The sequence below is a fragment of the Schistocerca serialis genome, chromosome 1 (assembly GCF_023864345.2).
Source record: "Schistocerca serialis cubense isolate TAMUIC-IGC-003099 chromosome 1, iqSchSeri2.2, whole genome shotgun sequence".
In the NCBI taxonomy this organism is placed as follows: Eukaryota; Metazoa; Arthropoda; class Insecta; order Orthoptera; family Acrididae; genus Schistocerca; species Schistocerca serialis.
In genome coordinates this window covers 797,501,552-797,522,375 of record NC_064638.1, presented here as the reverse complement: position 1 = coordinate 797,522,375, position 20,824 = coordinate 797,501,552, and the positions used below count along the sequence as shown (strand labels likewise).

At 44.6% G+C, this 20,824-nt stretch overlaps 1 protein-coding gene across 11 annotated transcripts in view; it reads left to right on the top strand.

The window, feature by feature from the left end:
• LOC126483787 (putative thiamine transporter SLC35F3) overlaps positions 1-20,824 on the top strand; it is a 647,658-nt gene that overhangs the window by 181,386 nt on the left and 445,448 nt on the right. For all 11 annotated transcript variants that reach the window (XR_007587781.1, XM_050107011.1, XM_050107014.1 and 8 more), the window contains one exon: positions 4,447-4,495. The gene's annotated coding sequence lies outside the window, so the exon portion shown is untranslated. The remainder of the gene's footprint in view (positions 1-4,446; positions 4,496-20,824) is intronic.

Here is a 20,824-nt window from a genome sequence, read left to right as displayed (position 1 = left end):
AATGTAGGACCACGCGAGGCGATACTCGCCCTTCGACTTATCTAACAAGGTAGGTCAAAGAAAGACAAACTTCCGTTTACAACGAAGGGAAACTTAGAGAAAACTTTTGACGGTGTTGACTCGAATACAGTGAAACTCTGAAGGTGCGGGATAAAATATAAGAAGCGAAAGATCATATACAGTTTGTACAGAACCCAAACTATAGTTTTAAGAGTCGAAGGACATGTAAGACAAGTAGTGGGTGAGAAGGGATTGAGAGAGGGTTATATTTTATCCCCAACGTTATTCAATCTGTATGTTGAGTAAGGAATAAAGGAAACTAAAGAAAAATTTGCGGAAGGAATTACAGGTCAGGGACAATTAATAAAATGTTTGAGGTTTGGCGATGACATTATAATTCTATCAGAGACGAGACAGGAATTACAAGAGCAGTTCAACGAAATGGTAGTGCCTTGAAAAGAGGTTATAAGATGAACACAGACGAAAGTAAAACAATAGTAATGGAATGTAGTCGATTAGTTATAACAAGAAGAGCATTTCTGAAAAGAGGAAATTGTTAATATGGAATATGGATTCAAATGTTAAAATGTCTTTTCTGAATATATTTGACTGGAGTGTAGCCTTGTATGAAAGTGAAACGTGGGCGATAAGCATGTCAGAAAAGAAGAGAACAGAAGCTTTTGAATCGTTGTGCTACAGATTAATGCTGAAGATGATGTGAGTAGACTGAATAATTTATGAGGAGGTACTGAATTGAACTGGGGAAAATAGAAATGTGTGGCAAAACTTTACTAAAGGGAAGGATTGGCTGGTAGGAAAATTCTGACGCAACAAGGAACTGTCGTTTTAGTATTGGAGGGAATTATGGCGGATAAAAATCGTAGAGGGAGAAGAAACGCTGAATACAGTAAATAGTTAAAATGGGTGTAAGTTGAATAGTTATTCGGAGATGAAGTTGGTTGGTTGGTTTAAAAGAGGGGGAAGGGGAGGGGGGAGGTACCAAACTGCTAGTTCATCAGTCCCTCGTTCCGATTAAAGTAATTCCACAAGGGTGGGAATAAAATAATCGAAACATAAAAAACACAGCTGCAAGAAAGGAGAAAATCACAAGAATGACACAAGGGCAACAAACACTAAAATGGACGAAATCCGACAAGAAAACCACAGAGAGACGCAAGAAACATGTAGAAGAGATCAAAACAAGAGAGCAGATTACCGTGGCTGGCTGACCATGAGAAGAACTAGGAGAAGCCAGCCACTCTGCAACACATTAAAACCTACACCCTAAAAGCACTAGGGTTAGAGGACACAGAGGGACAAAGGACATGCGCTAAAACTTAGATCAAATGATGAAAGCAGCCCTCACGAATAAAACGTAAAACTAAGCTGCTGTTGAGGCATTGTCGCCCAACACCGAAGGTAGGGTGCTGGGAAAGTTAAAAGTCCGCCACAGAGCGGCTAAAAGTGGGCAGTCCAGCAACAGGTGGACGACCATCATTTGTGAGCCACAGCGACATTGAGGTGGGTCCTCGCGGTAGAGGACAACTGATTCCCTGAGAGAAGCGATTTCCTCGTAGCCTGTTTGGCCAGCCTGTCGACGAGTTCGTTGCCTGGGGTCCACACAAACACCACTGAACGACAGGACCGTTCTAGAGCATAGATGGACTCCTGAATGGACGCTACCGAAGGATGGCGAGGGTAGCACTGGTCGATAGCTTATAGGCTGCTCAGGGAGTCAGTACACAGGAGAAATGAATCGCCATGCAAGAGCGGATGTGCTCAAGAGCACGAGATATGGCCGCCAGCTCTGCAGTGAAAACACTGCAGCCATCTGGCAAGGAGTTCTGCTCAATATGTTCTCCGTGAACATATGCAAAGCCTACGTGACCATCAGCCATTGAGCCGTCGCTGTAAATTACTTCATGGCCCTGGTACACGTCGAGAATCGAGAGGAAGTGATAGCGGAGAGCCGCAGGGTTAACTGAGTCCTTAGAGCCATGCGAGAGGTGCAGAAGAATCTGCGGCCTTGGTGTACACCATGGAGGTGTACGTGAAAGGACCTCGAGGAGAGGTGGTAACGGGAAGGACCCCAGTTTAGGCAGAAGGGACCGGACGCGAACCACAATTGTAAGCCTTGAGGGATATATGCCTTTACGTCACATTGGTAGACCATCACCTTGACCTTCTTGGGTAATGTGTTACCCTCGAGGGCCAATATGAAGGCACTGGTGGCAACCTGATTATCCCTCAGACCCCAGTGGACGCGCCGGACGAAATGAACACCTCGCCACTCTAAACTGGCGCGCAGCTCATCGTCAAACCGCAAAAGAAGGTTCCTGTGAAATATGATACCCTGGACCATATTTAAGCTCTTATGGGACGTGATGGAAACAGAAACATCCCCCAGATTGTCACAGGCGAGTAGCGCCCTTGAATGGGCAGAGGATACTGTTTTGATCAAGACCGAACCCGACCCCATTTTTAACAAGCCCTCCACCTCCCCAAACTCCACAAAAAACTGAGGTTTCATTGACAAGAAGGATTCCCCGTCAACTCTCGTACGTATGAGGTGCTGGGATGAATAAGCTTCACTGCCATCCGTAGCCTGGCGTTCCTCCCATCGTGTGGCCAGGGAGGGAGGGGGGCGGGGGAGGATTTGGAGTCGTATTTCTTAACATTGAAGTTAGACCTTGACCGCTTAGAGACTGCTGGTGTTTGACCACCAGCAAGAGATGACGTACTACGGTTCATGGCGTGTCATCCGCCCTGATGCCACCCACTCCAACCAGGAGCCCTCCCCACGGGCGACACACAGCCGCAGCAAAGGCCACCTGGCAGGACGGCCATTTCCGGGTGTCGCGGTGCCCCTGGGTGACAGGCATCCACTCCTTGGCATACGTGAGGAGTTCGGCGCAGGCATCAGCAGAGCGATCCCTGTGTCGTCAGAGGGCTACAACCAACAGGGTACACGGTGGCCCCACCGCAACGGACTGGCTATCGTGATGGGTGTCAGGCAGAAACGAGTTAAGAAGTCTGTTATCATCGACAGCGCAGAAAGCGATACTGCATAGAGGATGGAGGAAAACGCACCCAGGAGGGTGATTTCTCGCAACAGCTGGAGAATGAGCGGAAGTGCAGATCCACGTCGACGAAGGATGCGAGAGGTCTCAGTGCATGATGGACACGATGCACCATGTAAGGCGCCCTCCTCAATTGGCTCGCTCTTCGGGAAAATTCTGAAAAATGGAGGTCAACCCCTACAGGGGCCCATCAGATAAAGGCCGAAATGTGTGAGACTCCTTTTAGTCGCCTCTCACTACAGGCACGAATACCTTTTGCCTATTCTAACGCCGCATGGTGGGGGGGGGGGGGGGGGGGAGATGAAGTGGTGCACACAGGATAGACTAGCGTGAGTGGTTGCATCAGACCTGCCTTCGGACTGAAGATTACAATAATATGTACGAGTAAGCAGTGTCGGTTTACTCTTCTACGAAAGGACGCTATCGCAGTGTTGTAACCTCTGCGTCAACACAACGCCTCTCTTGCAGTGCCTGCCACAGGAGTTCCATGACATAACTCCGTGGCGCCTTCGCGCTTGCTAAACGAACCCATGACGAAACGCGTTGATTCTTTAACTCTGTGCTGGTTTCTCTAACAACCGAATCAGGTAAGGATCCCAGCCTGAAAAGAAACTATCAGTTATCAGTCGAAAGAGGGTTGTGTATCTCCTTCGTACCTTACTTATTCTGGATTCTTCCAACTAATATCAGTCTTGCTTCTGCCTTTCCTACGACCAGTCTCATGTGGTAGCTCCACTTTAAATTGCGCAGTACACATACTCTCAGATATTTGAAGGATGTAATTATCTTCAATGTTCGTTCAGCAGTTTTGCAATCAAAGAATAAAGAGTCTTCATCGTCTCATGCGCAATATGTTACATTCGTTTCTGTTGAGGGTCAGCTAGAGGTCTTCCTACATTTCGCTACAATTTTTAGCGTAGCGCCTTCTTCTGTATACAACAGCACCACTTCATGAGCAGCTTCATGGAGGGTCCGATGTCACCTTTATAATTTAATGAAAAAAATGGCGTAGGTTACGTTTCATTACATGTTTTATATAACACAACAATAATTATGTCACAAGCTTTTATATTTAATATAGCTTTGAATTTTATCTTTTACTATGTGATGTTAGAATCGTTTTATTTAATATGACCTAATGAAGCATTCGGTTATCGTTTATCCTGTTTTGTAATCCTGCCGTACTATATTTAGTGTTGTATTTTTGCACATTTTATTTAATTTTTGTTTTTGTAATAACTGTGCCAGTAACGCACTAGCAGACATCTCTACGTACACTATTTGCTGTGACCATTCTATCGTAATAATAACACCAAGTCTGTCACACACTGCATGTGAAATCAGGGATCTTTTTGTCTCTTTTTAGTTGCACCGACGCGGACCAGTTGACACCAGTGATAGCAACCGTATTTCAGGTAAGCTTTAACATTTTCGTATTAATTTCAAGCTTTATTATAAATAGCTCAGATGAGAGGAAATGACTAATGTTTTTGTTTATCTTTAAGCTAGTATTGCATCTGAAGGTGGTCTAATTTTACAGGAACAAATTACAACAGCTAATGCTAGGTACCCAGCAGTCCAACCACAAAACTGCTCTTATTTACGGGCAGTGCAACGGCTACTCATTAAGAAAGCTACGAAGATTACGCTGTTGGTTTCCTCCCGGACTGTTTTCATGGGAATAAACTTGAGCCCGCCCTGCAGAGACTACCTGAAGTATCAAGTCTAGCCATGCCTCCTGGAGTCATTCTATTCTGCGTCCTCAAATCGTTTGAACTCCCCAGTGGCTCCACTGCTAACTACTCAAGATCAACACTCCAGGCTGGGAGGTTACGGTGACAAAGGATTACTGACAGACTATTTTGACAGCAATAAGAATTCCAGAGATACAGTTCATTTAAGTCAGAGATTGGAATCCGATTCCCAGTTATTGAAAGTCAGTTCGAATTGAGCTTTCTGCGACGTAGGAGATTCTTTGCCCTGGAGAGGATAATCATAACAGTTTATGGTGTCAATTAGTTCATTTCACGTAGAGCGCTTTTCAAGCACCATGTTAACACAGCAGTGCAAATAGTCTCCCATATGATACATCTATAAAAATGTATGTGTGTGTGTGTGTGTGTGTGTGTGTGTGTGTGTGTATCCACGCGTGCGCGTGCGCTTGTGTGTGCGTGTGTGTATGTTCTCCATCTGCTCCTAAATCATTGAACCGATCTTAACCAAACTTGGCACACATATCTCTTACTGCTAGGCAAAATCATTGTAGGGGTAAGAATCGCCTGCCTTTCATAGTTCAGGAAATATGACGTCATAATGAGATGCGTGAAAAATTGGCGCATCGTGAATTGCGTTTAAATGTATTACTTATTCGCAACAAATTTTGCAGACAGTATCCATATATGCCGCTGAATGTACCTACACAAATGTATCATTGTGCAACACATAATTCAGGAGAAATAAACACTGGGATACGTAAAAATATGCCGCATCTTGCATGAAGCTTTAATACATTTATTCTTCACTACTGAGACACTCCTGCAGTCGAGTTAACTTATGGAAATCCCTGACACCTGGCAGCGCTTTTGACAGCGTACAACTGCGAAGCGCAAACGGCTGTAGGCGGAAACGATAGCCGTTAACAGAGCTACGAAGAGGTGTTGCCAAGGAAACCTTCACAAAATCGCGTTTTACACATGCGAAGCTGCTGCGTCCAGTGTACAGAAACTATTCGGGAACATGTTTCTTGATTTCAATACTGAGTTGTACATTTGTACATTACGCACATTTCTTTTTAGGACTGTTTTACAATTTCAAAGGTGTTTTCGCGAATACATAGCAATGCAATTTTTTCGATACTTCATTACAAACACATTTGATTTTTTGTTTTCGTTTCTAACGAAAAATGAATACCCAGGCAATACCGGGTTTGTCAGCTAGTAATTAATAAAATGGACTCATCGAAAACAAACTGCACAGTGCGCCGGTCGTGGTGGCCAAGCGGTTCTAAGCGCTTCAGTCTGGAACCGCACGACTGCTACGGTCGCAGGTTCGAATCCTGCCTCGGGCATGGATGTGTGTGATGTCCTTAGGTTAGTTAGGTTTAAGTAGTTCGAACTTCTAGGGGACTGATGACCTCAGATGTTAAGTTCCATAGTGCTCAGAGCCAGCCAAACTACACAGTTAACTAAAAAAACATTAGACAGACAGTGAAGATGCACATGATGTTAAGTATTGTACAGAGACACGTCCACCATTCAATAACTTTCATTTGCAGTAACCTTACAACACAAGTTAAAAAGTGATCGCTAAAACTCGGTTTTCAGTTTCTTGAGGCACATTCGGTTTACTCTAGTGTACACCCTCTCACCTGATCAACTGTTGACCTGAAAAGGTCACTGGAACCATATAGTTTCACTCAACTTACTTTTCTTGCCGTTTTTTTCTTTTGATCAGTTTGTGTGAAATATATTTGTTGGCGTCCATATTAGTTGTACTTGTCCCGGTCGAACTCGAAGGAGTTTCTGAAAAATACACTACTGGCCATTAAAATTGCTTCACCAAGAAGAAATGCAGATGATAAACGGGTATTCATTGGACAAATATATTATACTAGAACTGACATGTGATTACATTTTCACGCAATTTGGGTGTATAGATCCTGAGAAATTAGTACCGTAATAACGGCCTTGATACGCCTGGGCATTGAGTCAAACAGAGCTTGGATGGCGTGTACAGGTACAGCTGCACATGCAGCTTTAACACGATACCACAATTCATCACGGATAGTGACTGGCGGATTGTGATGAACCAGCTGCTCGGACACCATTAACCAGACGTTTTCAATTGGTGAGAGATATGGAGAATGTGCTGGTCAGGGCAAGAGTCGAACATTTTCTGTATCCAGAAAGGCCTGTACAGGACCTGCAACATGCGGTCGTGCATTATCCTGCTGAACTGTAGGGTTTCGCAGGGATCGAATGAAGGGTGCAGCCACGGGTGGTAATACATCTCAGATGTAACGTCCACTGCTCAAAGTGCCGTGAAGGCGAACAGGAGGTGACCGAGACGTGTAACCAATGGCTCCTCGTACCATCGCGCCGGGTGATACGCCAGTAAGGCGATGACTAACACACGCGATGTCGCCAAACACGGATGCGACCATCATGATGCTGTAAACAGAACCTCGATTCATCCGAAAAAATGACGTTTTGCCATTCGTGCATCCAGGTTCGTCGTTGAGTACACCATCGCAGGCGCTCCTGTCTGTGATGCAGCATCAAGGGTAGCCGCAGCCATGTTCTCCGAGCTGATAGTCCATGCTGCTGCAAACGTCGTCGAACTGTTGGTGCAGATGGTTGTTGTCTTGCAAACGGCCCCATCTGTTGACTCAGGGATCGAGACGTGGCTGCACGATCCGTTACAGCCATGTCATCTCGACTGATAGTGATTCGAGGCCGTTGGGATCCAGCACGGCATTCGGTATTAACCCACTGAACCCACCGATTCCATATTCTGTTAGCAGTCATTGGATCTCGACAAATGCGAGCAGCAATGTTGCGATACGATAAACCGCAATCATGATAGGCTACAATCCGACCTTTATCAAAGTCGGAAACGTGATGGCACGCATTTCTCCTCCTTTCACGAGGCATCACAATAACGTTTCATCAGGCAACGCCGGTCAACTGCTTTTTGTGTATGAGAAATCGGTTGGAAACTTTCCTCACGTCAGCACGTTGTAGGTGTCGCAACCGGCGCCAACCTTGTGTGAATGCTCTGAAAAGCTAATCATTTGCATATCAAAGCATCTTCTTCCTGTCGGTTAAATTTCGTGTCTGTAGCACGTTATCTTCATGGTGTAGCAATTTTAATGGCCATTAGTGTAACAGCAAATGAAAACTGCAGATTTAAGGAACCATAGTTTAGCAGTGCTGGTAGACCTTACAATAACTGAAGACGTGATGTAGCGCACTGCGCCGACGTTCCCGGCTCCATGCCGCTATTGAGCTCAAGTACGCTTATCGTGTATCAGAGTTTTGAGTCCGCTGTTGCGCACACTTGGGGCCCACAGGGACCCCATATTTCGCAGAACTGCTTTCGTATCGCCCCCATCGAGCAGAAGGTGATCTAGAGCGCCGGCCCCAGCTGCTGCAGTTCTGCGGCTGCCAATAAGCTATGCCATTTGTACTGAATATTGCAGTGCGAACGCGACTCCAGAGACCGTCAGCGCTTCTCTGAATTTCCATTCAAACGCATGTGTTCTTCCGTGATACGGGTTTCTCGAACTAGTGGACGTAAAATCTCAAATATGAAATCCTTCCTTATCACAGAAAGTAGTATTACCGTACTTAATTTTTCGAAGCTCCCACTTTATAAAATTCGGTGTGCAGTATGAAGTAAGAAACAAATATAAAACCGACAATACAACTCAAAGCTTCCATCATTAATCCTTTGTTTCACCATCCGAGTACACCAGTCTAAACACAAGCATTAATAGGGGAAATTTCTGCCATTGCTGACATTAATTACAGGGTCCGGCATAAAAGACTCCCCGATTACAAAGTAACGTGCAGCGGACAGCAGAAGGAGCAGAGTGGTGGGGGGCGCCTCGTTAAGTAGCTGCCTACGTGCCGTTTTCAGTGTACGCCATGGCGTGGTCTGGTGAACATCGTGCCTTCGTAGTGGAAGATTTTATTCAAAATGGCGAATCGCCTATTAATACTCAACGTGCTTTTCGCGTTCGCTTTGCGCTCGGACGACGGGACCCTGTTCCCGATAAGAAAACAATTTATTCTTGGGTTGCTAACTTTCGTGAGACAGGTTCCGCATTAAAAAGGAAACCACCTGGACGACCACGGACTGCAACAGGCCCCGGAAATGTTGATGCAGTTAGAGCTTCAGTTCAACAATCTCCTCGACGATCCGCTAAAAAGCATGCGGCAGCATTACGGATATCTGATCGAAGTGTGAGAAGAATCTTGCATCGAGATCTTAAAATGCATCCTTACAAAATTGTAACTACGCAGGAACTGAGTGAACGAGACTGTGGTGTCCGTGTAAGTTTGTGCCAAGACCTTCTTCGGAACATTCGTCCCAACGATATTGTGATTTTTTCTGATGAAGCACACTTTCACCTTGCCGGAACAGTGAACAGCCAAAATTGCAGGTACTGGTGTGAACACAATCCCCAAGAACTTCATAAACGACCACTTCATAGCCCTAAAGTAACAGTATGGTGTGCTGTTTACAATTCCGGAGTGATCGGTCCTTACTTTTTCGAAGAAAATGACAGGAATTTAACCGTCAACAGTGAACGCTATTGTGCCATGCTCCGCGACTTTCTCCAACCGCAACTAAGGGAGCTTTTTGGTGAAATAGAGAACGTGTGGTTCCGGCAAGATGGTGCTACTGCCCACACAGCGCGGCAGTCACTGGCATTGGTGAAGGAAATGTTTCCTGGACATGTGATCTCGTTGCGTGGAGACATTGGCTGGCCCCCACGATCGCCGGACTTAACGCCCTGTGATTTCTTTCTTTGGGGCTATTTAAAAGCAAAAGTTTATGAACAACGTCCACAATCTTTACGAGCCCTGAAAGAAGCAATTACACAAGAGGTTGAAGCTATTCCACCTGAAATGACTCAAAGAGTAATGAATAACTTCAGGGAAAGACTCAAACAGTGTGTCGACAGTGCAGGAAGCCATTTAAGGGATGTTTTATTTAAAAAGTAAGACCATAAGAGTATTTTCTAAAATGGCATAATATGTACTTTTATTTAGTATAAATAAAATTGTTCTACCTTATTTGGTTTTGTTTTTATTAGCTTTCCTTAAAGGGGAGGTATGAGGGTCACTCCAAAGGAAGAGCACACTATTTTTTGTAAAAATACGGTTTTCATTCTGCATGTGTGTTAGTTTTACAGTGTGTAGATACATCCTTCCCGATTGTTTTCAAACTTAGTTCAACCTGTTCCCTTGAGTGGCGCCGTCACGGTATGTCTTCAAGATGGCTGCGTTCGTCAGAAGCAACGTGCGGTCATAGAATTCCTGTGCTGTGAAAACGAAATAGTGGGAAACATCCACAAGAGGTTGAAAAAGGTGTATGGAGATGCTGCTGTCGATCGCAGTACAGTTAGTCGGTACGCAAGTAGGTTACGTGATGAAAGCAAGCACGGCAATATTGAGGATTGTCCTCGCAGCGTCAGGCCTCGTACTGCACACACTCCAGACAATGTGCAGAGAGTTAACGAATTGGTCACTGCTGACAGAGGCATCTTTGGGAAACTGAAAGACTCTCTTCGTGGAACAAGATTTGAAGATGATGACTCCCTTGTGCACGCTGCCAAACAGTGGCTCCAACACGTTGGTCCAGAATTTTACCATGCAGGTATAAGGGTGCTGGTTCCAAGATGGTGTAAAGCAGTTGAGCGGGACAGAAATTATGTGGAGAAATGAAAATATTGTTCCTAAAGCATGTATCTACACGCTGTAAAACTTTCAAAGATGTAGAATAAAAGTTGGATTTAAAAGGAAATAGTGTGCATTTCTTTTGGAGTGACCCTCGTACATTGTTTTAATGTCTTTTCTGGTGTAAGAGAAAATTTACACACAAGAGTTGGTAACACTCACTGTGCATTTAGAACACGTGAACTGTTTGGATTTATTCAGACTAACCTTAATTACCGGTATCTGACAGAACGCTAAGGCATCACTTAAGAAGTACGAGGGCTATTCGGAAAGTAAGGCCTGCTCGGGCGCGAAATGGAAAACCCCATGATAAGCCATTGATCCTTTGCACAAATGTGTTGAGCAGTGTCTCTCGCACACCCATCTATCGCATCACGTCCCTCTTTTCAGTTCTGAGTGCACAACAAGCTCGTAAAGATGGCTCGAAAATAGCTTCTCCCCCCAAGTATGTGTGCAGGCCAAGAGATTTCGCCTGATTTCACACAGCCCACATAACGTAACTGTCATGCATTTCCTTCTCCAAAAACATTTTCTGCAGCATACTGCAGGTACATCGGAGACCATCCTGCAGAGTTTTCGACAGGAAATATTTTGATCGCCCACCATACTGCCCAGATGTGGCTCCCTCTGATATTCGTCTCTGCTCTTATGAACTGCTGGTTCTGACGACAAAATTTTGTTACAGACATTGAACTGCAGACCAGCACAGAGAAGTGGCAAAAAGCAAACGCGGCTGCCTTCTATGACGAGGGTATTCAAAAGTTGGTACAATGCTATGACAAATGTCTAAGTTGGAACGGCGACTGTGCAGAGAAGTAACTAGAAAGTGTAGTAGCTAACTGCTCCAAACAAAAAATTTTTGATTTTCATAGTGGTTCCCATTTCGCGACCGATCAGTTCTTTCTTTTAGAATAATCCTTGGTTTAACGAAAACGGTAGGGAAAAGAGTAAAACTAATCACCAGAATGACAATTTATTTCACTGTCTCAGCAAAACCTTAAGTAAAGGGATTGGAAGTAAAGTTCAATTAAGATTGGTTAGTTGTGCGTGTCATTGATTAATATTCGTATTTCAGTAAGATACTAACAAGATTATGAAGAAACATTGTCGGTAGTTGTCAAGCGGACCACTTACATTTGAACCAAGTAGTTGCTGTTAGCACTAAGTTGGTGGAATAATCATTTAAACTCGCTCTGATGACGCCAGTTACTGATCGCATGGAAGCATATTTTGTGCTTAAGAATCGTAAAATTATTTACGTTAATATCCAGAATCATAAAATTTAGAAAATCTTAATGTGATGATTAATGCAATAATAAATGTCCGCAGCACGGTAATAATGAAGCTGTTTGACACCTCTGTAACTCTTAGAACTTCCATCCCCCTACTTTTTTTTTTTGCCCTCATGCTTCATGGTGACAGTTTAGTATGTTACACTGTCTGACATATGTAAGTTTGGGTTGGGTCCAGGGAGCGTGCACGGATAACCGAAGCGATTAAGGAGATGACTAACGATAAGCGGGATATCCGGATTCGAGTCCTCGTCCAGAACAAATTTTTATATATCACTTTTAATCTGTCAGGAAGTTCTAAATACATGCACACTCCACTGCAGAAGGAAAATTCGTTTTGGAAACACAAAGACACTTAAAATCGCACAGAAAGCATAAAGATAATCTTTCAAGCATTGTAACTTTACTACCGAATTTATTCGTGAGACGTTAACTGTAACCAGCATGTAAGGCTACGCATAACTGTTTACTGCTGCTCAGTATCTTCCGACCAAAGCGTGCTCGGGACCAGAAGAGACCCAGAAGATGCTAGCTAACACGTTGTATTCATGTGATTGTCTAACTCCATCCGAACGTCGTCATTCCGAACGGGAGCCATTACCACCATTGCATCAGCCATCGCCGTTTCTCCTGTCTGAGATTTCTTAAGGGTTTCCCCTGTGCTTATTCTTCTTCTTTCTAATTCCTGTGTGTCTTCCTAACTTTGTATTCTAACTGGCCGTTTCGTTTCTTTAAATGATTTTTTTAATTGTCCTTACCTGACACTGAATGTTAGGTTGTTTGGTTCTGAGTCCTCGTCAACTAGCTTGTCACTACCTACTGATAACACTGGAACATCACCGGGTTTGCAACGTAATGGCACCTCGGGTTGTGTAACAGGCGTAGTAATTCCTTTTCCAGGTGTCTTGCTACCGTCTAAGGTCTGGAGATTAGTCTCTCCTGGAGAGCCTGATTCGAACATTTTGACAGGGTAACCGTTTAACTCTGTTCATTTGTCAATACGCTACGTGCAGACGAATCCTGATTTGCATAATTTTCTCCCAGACGTTATACATCAGGGCCCTGCCCATTACTGGTTTCCTGTAATGGGGCTGACTAGGTCTCCGCATACGACAGTTTTTGTTGATGTCGCACATCTCCCGCGTAGGTGACTGCCTGGTCTACCCTCCGTAAAGAACTGACACGGGGGCAGGCTGCCTTAAGATAGTCCGTGGATCCACATACTACTTAGGTCCTTGGTTGGCCATCATAAACAACTAAGGCTTTGAAGCCCTGAACCATAATATAGTACGGGATATGCTTACGAAGATCAGTTCTAAGATTTCGCATACCATTGTCAACATTGAAATGTTTGTTGCCAGTCCATTTCTCACCAGTATCCTGCAAAATCGTTCCATAAGACGTTAACGCATGTTTGATGACATCGAACTTCAGTTCAAATGCGAGGTTCAATACGCGCACAGATCGCTACCCTAAACCAGCGTAGCTGATCGCAATTGAACTAGATTCATCACTGGAATAAAGAAAGTTCGCCAAACCACCTGTTTTTGTCATAATCCAGGTAGATTTTTCAACGTCTGCATTACCATGGAAATCACGTTCGAAACCATGAACATTATCATCTTGTAAACCTATCTTTTCGAACAACCAATCGACGATTTCATCAACTTTCGGCCTGTCATACCCGAACGGGAACAAAAATTTCAACGTTGACTTCCTCATCTGAGCTTCCATAACTGGATGGCTATGTTGCACTCACAAGCTACAGCGGCACCCGGCCGACGACGTGCCCCACTCGCGGCGAGTTCTGCACACAGCGGCAGCTAGGCCAGCACTGAAAGCTATCGATTCATCGAGTAGCACCAGAACTTTGGCAAGATAACGTGCCACCTGCGCAAAAAGGCATTCTCGTCGTGAGCCTTGAACAGTCTCACCCCGATTGACCGGAAAGAGCAGCCACAGCCGATTGTCGCCTGCCGGCCTGCACGCTGCTAGTGTTCTCGTTGCGAAGTCTTTATTTCACAGCATGGCAGGTGCAGGAAAGTCTTCGTAATGAGGCACGTGTGATAATATGCAGTGCTATGAAATTACTAGTGGAATGGGCAAATGAGGATGCTAAAATATCATTATAACTGTGCTTAAGAGTGCTGAGAGAACCGCTAGCTATTCCAATCACTCATTGAAGATAATAAAGGAATAGGAAGAAAACGAATCTAATAGTACTTCCCAAGGCATCACTACTTCAGAAATGTGCGGAAGAAGAAGAAAATTTTATTTGAAAATTGGTTCAAATGGCTCTGAGCACTATGGGACTTAACATCTGAGGTCATCAGTCCCCTAGAACTTAGGACTACTTAAACCTAACTGACCTAAGGACATCACACACATCCATGCCCGAGGCAGGATGCGAACCTGCGATCGTAGCAGTCGCGGGGTTCCAAAATTTTATTTCTAGATATTCCCGAACAGGTTATCAGGGCCCTGAACATAATTTCCTTGTGACGCATGTGCTTTATTTTACATTGTCAACATAATGCACTGACGGAAAAAAATCGAAACACTAAGAAGGAGACGTGCAACATAAACGAAAGTTGGGAAGAATGGTTATGCATCTGAAAGATGATGGCTGTTTAAATTTGGCGCTAGTCGCATAAGAGCGGCGCTAATAGCGCCACTATGAGGACGCAAATCAGGTTTACTTTAAATTCACGCTGTAACGGTCGTGAGCGTTAGTTTTCTTTGAGACTGGACTGCTGAGTTGATGTTAGTCAAGAATGCCTTTAAGGTGACAAACACATTATTATCAACCCCTCACTGTGTTTGAACGATGTCGTCTAACAGAAATCTACTCTGCAGGAATCAGCATGGGTTTCGATAAGGCGATCGTGTGAAACCCAGCTCGCGCTATTCGTCCACGAGACTCAGAGGGCCATAGACACGGGTTCCCAGGTAGATGCCGTGTTTCTTGACTTCCGCAAGGCGTTCGATACAGTTCTCCACAGTCGTTTAATGAATAAAGTAAGAGCATATGGACTATCAGACCAATTGTGGATTGGACTGAAGAGTTCCTAGATAACAGAACGCATCATGTCATTCTCAATGGAGAGAAGTCTTCCGAAATAAAAGTGATTTCAGGTGTGCCGCAGAGGAGTGTCGTAGGACCGTTGCTATTCACAATGTACATAAATGACCTTGTGGATGACATCGGAAGTTCACTGAGGCTTTTTGCGGATGATGCTGTGGTATATCGAGAGGTTGTAACAATGGAAAATTGTACTGAGATGCGGAAGGATCTGCAGCGAATTGACGCATGTTGCAGGGAATGGCAATTGAATCTCAATGTAGACAAGTGTAATGTGCTGCGAATACATAGAAAGATAGTTCCCTTATCATTTAGCTACAATATAGCAGGTCAGCAACTGGAAGTAGTTAATTCCATAAATTATCTGGGAGTAGGCATTAGGAGTGATTTAAAATGGAATGATCATATAAAGTTGATCGTCGGTAAACCAGATGCCAGACTGAGATTCATTGGAAGAATCCTAAGGAAATGTAATCCGGAAACATAGGAAGTAGGTTACAGTACAATTGTTCGCCCACAGCTTGAATACTGCTCGCCGATGAGGGATCCGTACCAGATAGGGTTGATAGAAGAGAGAGAGAAGATCCAACGGAGAGCAGCGCACTTCGTCACAGGATCATTTAGTAATCGCGACAGCGTTACGGAGATGATAGATAAACTCCAGTGGAAGACTCTGCAAGAGAGACGCTCAGTAGCTCGGTACGGGTTTTTCTTTAAGTTTCCAGAACATACTTTCAGCGAGGAGTCAAGCAGTATATTTCTCCCTCCTACGTATCTCTCGCGAAGAGACCATAAGGATAAAATCAGAGAGATTGGAGCCCACACAGAGGCATACCAACAATCCTTCTTTCCACGAACAATACGAGACTGGAATAGAAGGGACAAGCGATAGAGGTACTCAAGGTACCCTCCGCCAAACACCGTCAGGTGGCTTGCGGAGTATAGATGTAGATGTACAAGAAGCCGGATGTTCCTTTTGCTTTACTGCAGAGGGACTTGCAGGAACGTATCTACTATACATGTTTGCTGGCAGCGGCGGTCACGAGAATGTACGCTCGCAAGAAGACGGGGCTTCGGACGGCCACATGGGAATACCGTGAGGCAAGATCATCGTGTTCGCCATATGGCCCTGGCGCATCGTACTGCATATGCAGCACCAATATGAGCAGCAAGTGGCACCACAGTGACACAACGAACTGTTACAAATCGGTTACTTTAAGGATACCTCCGAGCCAGACGCCCTGTGACGGGCCTTCCACTGACCGCAAACCACCGCCATTCACGACTTCAGTGGTGTCAAGCGAAAGCTCATCGGAGGGCAAGGTGGTTCTTCGTCTGTGCCAGTGATGGCAGTGTTTTGGTTAGAGGAGACCAGTTGAGGGCCTGCTACCACTGTCTGCGTGCCAGACGCATTGGACCTCTGCTCTAGGGTGCGATTTCGTATGACAGCAGCATCACTCTCGTGGTTTCCCACGCTCCGGCATTGCAAAATTGTTCCTCATTCTAGTGATTTAACATGTTGTGCTGCCATTCAAGAACAGCATTCCAGGTAGCGTGGTCCAACAGGATAGCGCTCGCCCACGTGGTGCAGCTGAAACCCAGAATGGTCTGCAGAGTGTCGATATGCTGCCTTGACCTGTTCGATCACCAGATCTGTCTCCAGTCGAGCACATATGGGACATCATCAGACGACAACTCCAGCGTCATCCACAACCAGCATTCACTGCCACTTTACTGACGACCGTGTGCAACAGGCATGTAAATCCATCCCACAAACTGACATCCGGCATCTGTACATCACAATACATGCACATTTAAATGCTTGCATTCAACATTCTGGCGGTTACAGAGGTTATTAATTGCTGGCGTTTCCCATTTGCAATGGCTTTTTTCGCACTTCCATTAATCTGTGGTCTTTCGATGTTGATCACCTAAATGTGTTGCCTAAACAAATTTACGAGGTGTGGCTAGAAAAAAACCGGACTAGTAGTGGTGAAACAATAAAACGAATGCAATAAGGCTGAAAGTCGCGTGGCCTGTCACGTGACTCTCGCTCCGCCTACTGCTCGAATTTCATCTGCCTCCTGCACTCAGTCTGCCCGTGGCGTCTGTTTTAAGTAGTTGACGTATTGTCTGTGTGTCGGAAAATGTTGAGTGTACAGAAAGAACAGCGTGTTAACATCAAAAACATTGAAAGTGATCCCACCTTCTTACAAAATGTTATTACTTGCGATGAATCGTGGTTTTTTACTTACGATCCCGAAACTAAACGCCAATCGATGCATTGGAAAACTCCTGGTTCTCCACGACAAAAAAAAGCACGAATGTCAAAATCGAAATTCAAGGCAATGATGATCGTTTTTTTTGACATCAAAGGGATTGTGCACATTGATTGGGTACCAGAGGGACAAACAGTGAATCAGCATTACTACATTAGCGTCCTGGCTACCCTACGTGAGCGAGTACGGAGAAAACGGAACGATTTGTGGAGAAAAAAGTCATGGATCCTTCACCAAGACAATGCCCCAGCTCACAGTGCGTTGTCAGTGAAGACGTTTTCGGCAAAACACAACATTCCCATCTTAGATCATCCACCCTACTCACCTGATTTGGCCCCCTGTGACTTTTTTCTTTTCCCTAAAGTCAAGTCAGCTTTGAAAGGAACTAGATTTGAGACTGTTGAAGCAGTAAAATAAAAAGCGACGGAAGTAATGTATGGACTTACCGAAAACGATCTGCAGCATTGCTATGAACAGTGGAAAATTCGTATGGAGCGGTGTAGAGACCGAGGAGGAGAGTACATTGAAGGAGATAACATGAAATTGTAAATAATTGTAAATAAATGTTTTTTCCAGCATCAGTCCGGTTTTTTTTCTAGCCGCACCTCCTATTCCCAAAATTTCATTACTCTACATTAATTATTTTTTTCCATCAATGTAAAAAGCGACGATGTCTCCTACGCTACAATTTACCCCCTTTTCTGTTCAATGAAATTTTCTTCTAGCAGCTTGCAATAGATCTTTCCCTTTGGTTATTCCTTTTTTTATGCAACTATTTCTTGTTCCGCACTCTGCTGCGAAACTATTGACTTTGAAAGACTATATTTGTGAGATCATTGGTTGTATTGATGTAACTTGAATAGTATGGTTAGCTGACTCACTAGCTGTAGCTTACGAGTTACGTGAGAAACACGTTTGTGCGTAGGCCTCAGCTGTTGACCTGCCACTTCCCCACTGCGCCATGGCTGCTCACAGCGAACACCCCGCCACTACCTCTGTCCTCTCCCCTACTGTGCTGTCTGTGCAGCTATGGGCCAGGCTACTTAGTCCCCGCTCTGCCTCTGAGAACGAGCTCTCAGCAAACTGCCAGAAAGAGGAAGTCACATGGACGGACCTCATTAAATACCCGTCTCCCTGCAATAAAAATCAGACGCGTCAGCTACTCTTCAATCTGCATTTGTTAACTTTGGTAGCTATCTGTAAATCTTCGGCTGGCTGCTTCTTTCGTCCCCAACTTTAGTACAGTGATTATAACGCCATCATGTTACGCTGATAATGGGTTTGCCTATTACTCTGAACTGTAGCGTAGGATTTAGGTAGAGTCGCGTTCGGACTGGGTATTATGCTCACGTGGGCCTAGTTTGACAGATTATTCATTAAACATAAAATTTTCTTAATAACAGAACAGTAACAATCAAACAGAACTCAGTTTGCACCCCAATGTAGTTCTAGAAACCAAGGCTCAAACAAAAGAATAACAGTTAAACCACTTTCAACACAATCAAACATAATTCAGCGCAACACAATAATTAAATATTTTTATTAATCTCATTTTGTTCTTTTTCGTTTGTTGTATCTGCTCGGGGCGGACGTCGCAAGACACCCATTTCAGTTCGTCGTTCGGGGTGGACATCCGATGACAGCCGTTCAGGTTCTTTGTTGATCCGTTGACTCAGTTTTTTATTACAGAGGGTAGCTAAGCCTCTGACCGATCACGCTGAGCTACCGTGCCGTCATAACCACTACACCGCAGTGCTACTCGCCCTCTGACCGAACACGCTGAGTTACCGTGACGGCAGCCATCTGAGCTATCCAAGCACGACTTACGCCCTGTCCTCACAGTTTCATTCTGGCACCATCCCCCGGGTTGTGGCAAAGCCATGTCTCCGCAAAATCCGTTCTTCCAGGAGTGCTAGTTCTGCAAGTTTCGTAGGAGAGCTGTGAAATTTGGAAAGTAGGAGAAGAGGTACTGACGGAAGTACAGCTGTGAGCTGGCGGCTTGAGTCGTGCTTGGGTTTCTCAGATGGTAGAGCACTTGCCCGGGAAAGGCAAAGGTCCCGAGGTCGAGTCTCGGTCCAGCACACAGTTTTAATCTGGCAGGAAGTTTCAATTAAAATCAGCTTTGCTCCAAGGCACAGAATCGGGTAACAACTGTGCGAATTTATGTATATATATATTAAACAAATTGATTATATACTATGGACATATTTCATTTCTATGAGTTTCTTCAATTAAGAGCATCCACAAATCATCTACCATTCGTCCTAGTGCTCAGGTAACGATGCAGGCTGTATGAACAGGGCCCATGTCGTCTTGGAACACAGCACCACTATTGGGAAACAAACACGGTTCCATGGGGTGAACATGACCAGTCAAAATGGTCACAAAATCCTTGGCAGTAATGCGACCTTGTAAAGTACCTATGAGGCCCAAGGAATACCCCCATGTGGCTGCCCAAATCGTCACCCTACCCTCGCCATATTTCACTCGTGGGAGTAAATACGTTGGAATCAATGTGAAACAATAGTCATCCGACCAAATGACTTTCTTTCATTGTTCCGTATTCAGTTTTTATGGCTTTAGAACCACGTTTTTCTGTTACCGACATTTGCATCACTGATGAGTAGTTTTAAAATTACAGCTCATCCTGCAGTTCACGCCTTCTGGAGACGCAGTGATTTTTGCAGCCTTCTTCCTCTTATTTTTCGTCCCAATCCTCTTCTCTTACTGTCCGCCACGATCATTCAACACACACTTTCCTCTGCGATGTGACTTCCACTTGACCTGCACGCGGTATAAATCTCCGATACGGTGCCTTTTGAAACGCCGGAAACATCGGCTACCTTGGTTATGGAAGCACCCATCGAGAGCACCAACAATTTTTCCACGTTCGAATTCACTTAGGTCCGACGTAACGCTCTCACAACTGCACAGAACACTGTTCTGAAGACGATTGACACTTGAAAAGTATTGCAGACGTTGCGCGGGGGTGGTCAAATGCAACAGCGCAACCTGCAGGCATGGCCAGCATTTGGATTTATATTCAAGCATGCATTTCTCGCGGTCAATTGATGATTGGAGCAGCCAAAGCTGTAAAAATCTTTTTGAGTAAATAAGTAACAGCACAAGCTGCCGTGATAAGATTTACTCACGAAACTAGTAGTGAATCAACAAGAGATCAATAAATCTTTTCACGGCAGCTGTTGCGGTTATTTATTTATTCAAATGAATTTATCGCGATGTTTCCATATTTTTGCCCAACACCTGCAAGTGACTAACGTTTCATATAAAGAGATGCACCTTCTCCGTTTACGCTGTTACGAAACGCACAGCGCTAACGAGGCTTCCGCTAGACACGAGGCAGTAAAACAGATTTGATGACTGCCCCGTTAAAATGGATTACCCCTCAGGGTCGCTTGTAAGCTAAACGTAACCACCACAACAGTCGCGTAGCAAATAAGAGTACATAGCAACACGTCACAGGCGCTGCCGACGATGAATGTTTCTAAACTGTATGTCATAACAAGGGACAGAGACATCTATTATCTATATCAGGAAACAAGATGCCACACACATAATTAGATTTCGCTAGTGACTGCATGACACGAAAAAGTCTGTAGTTCCA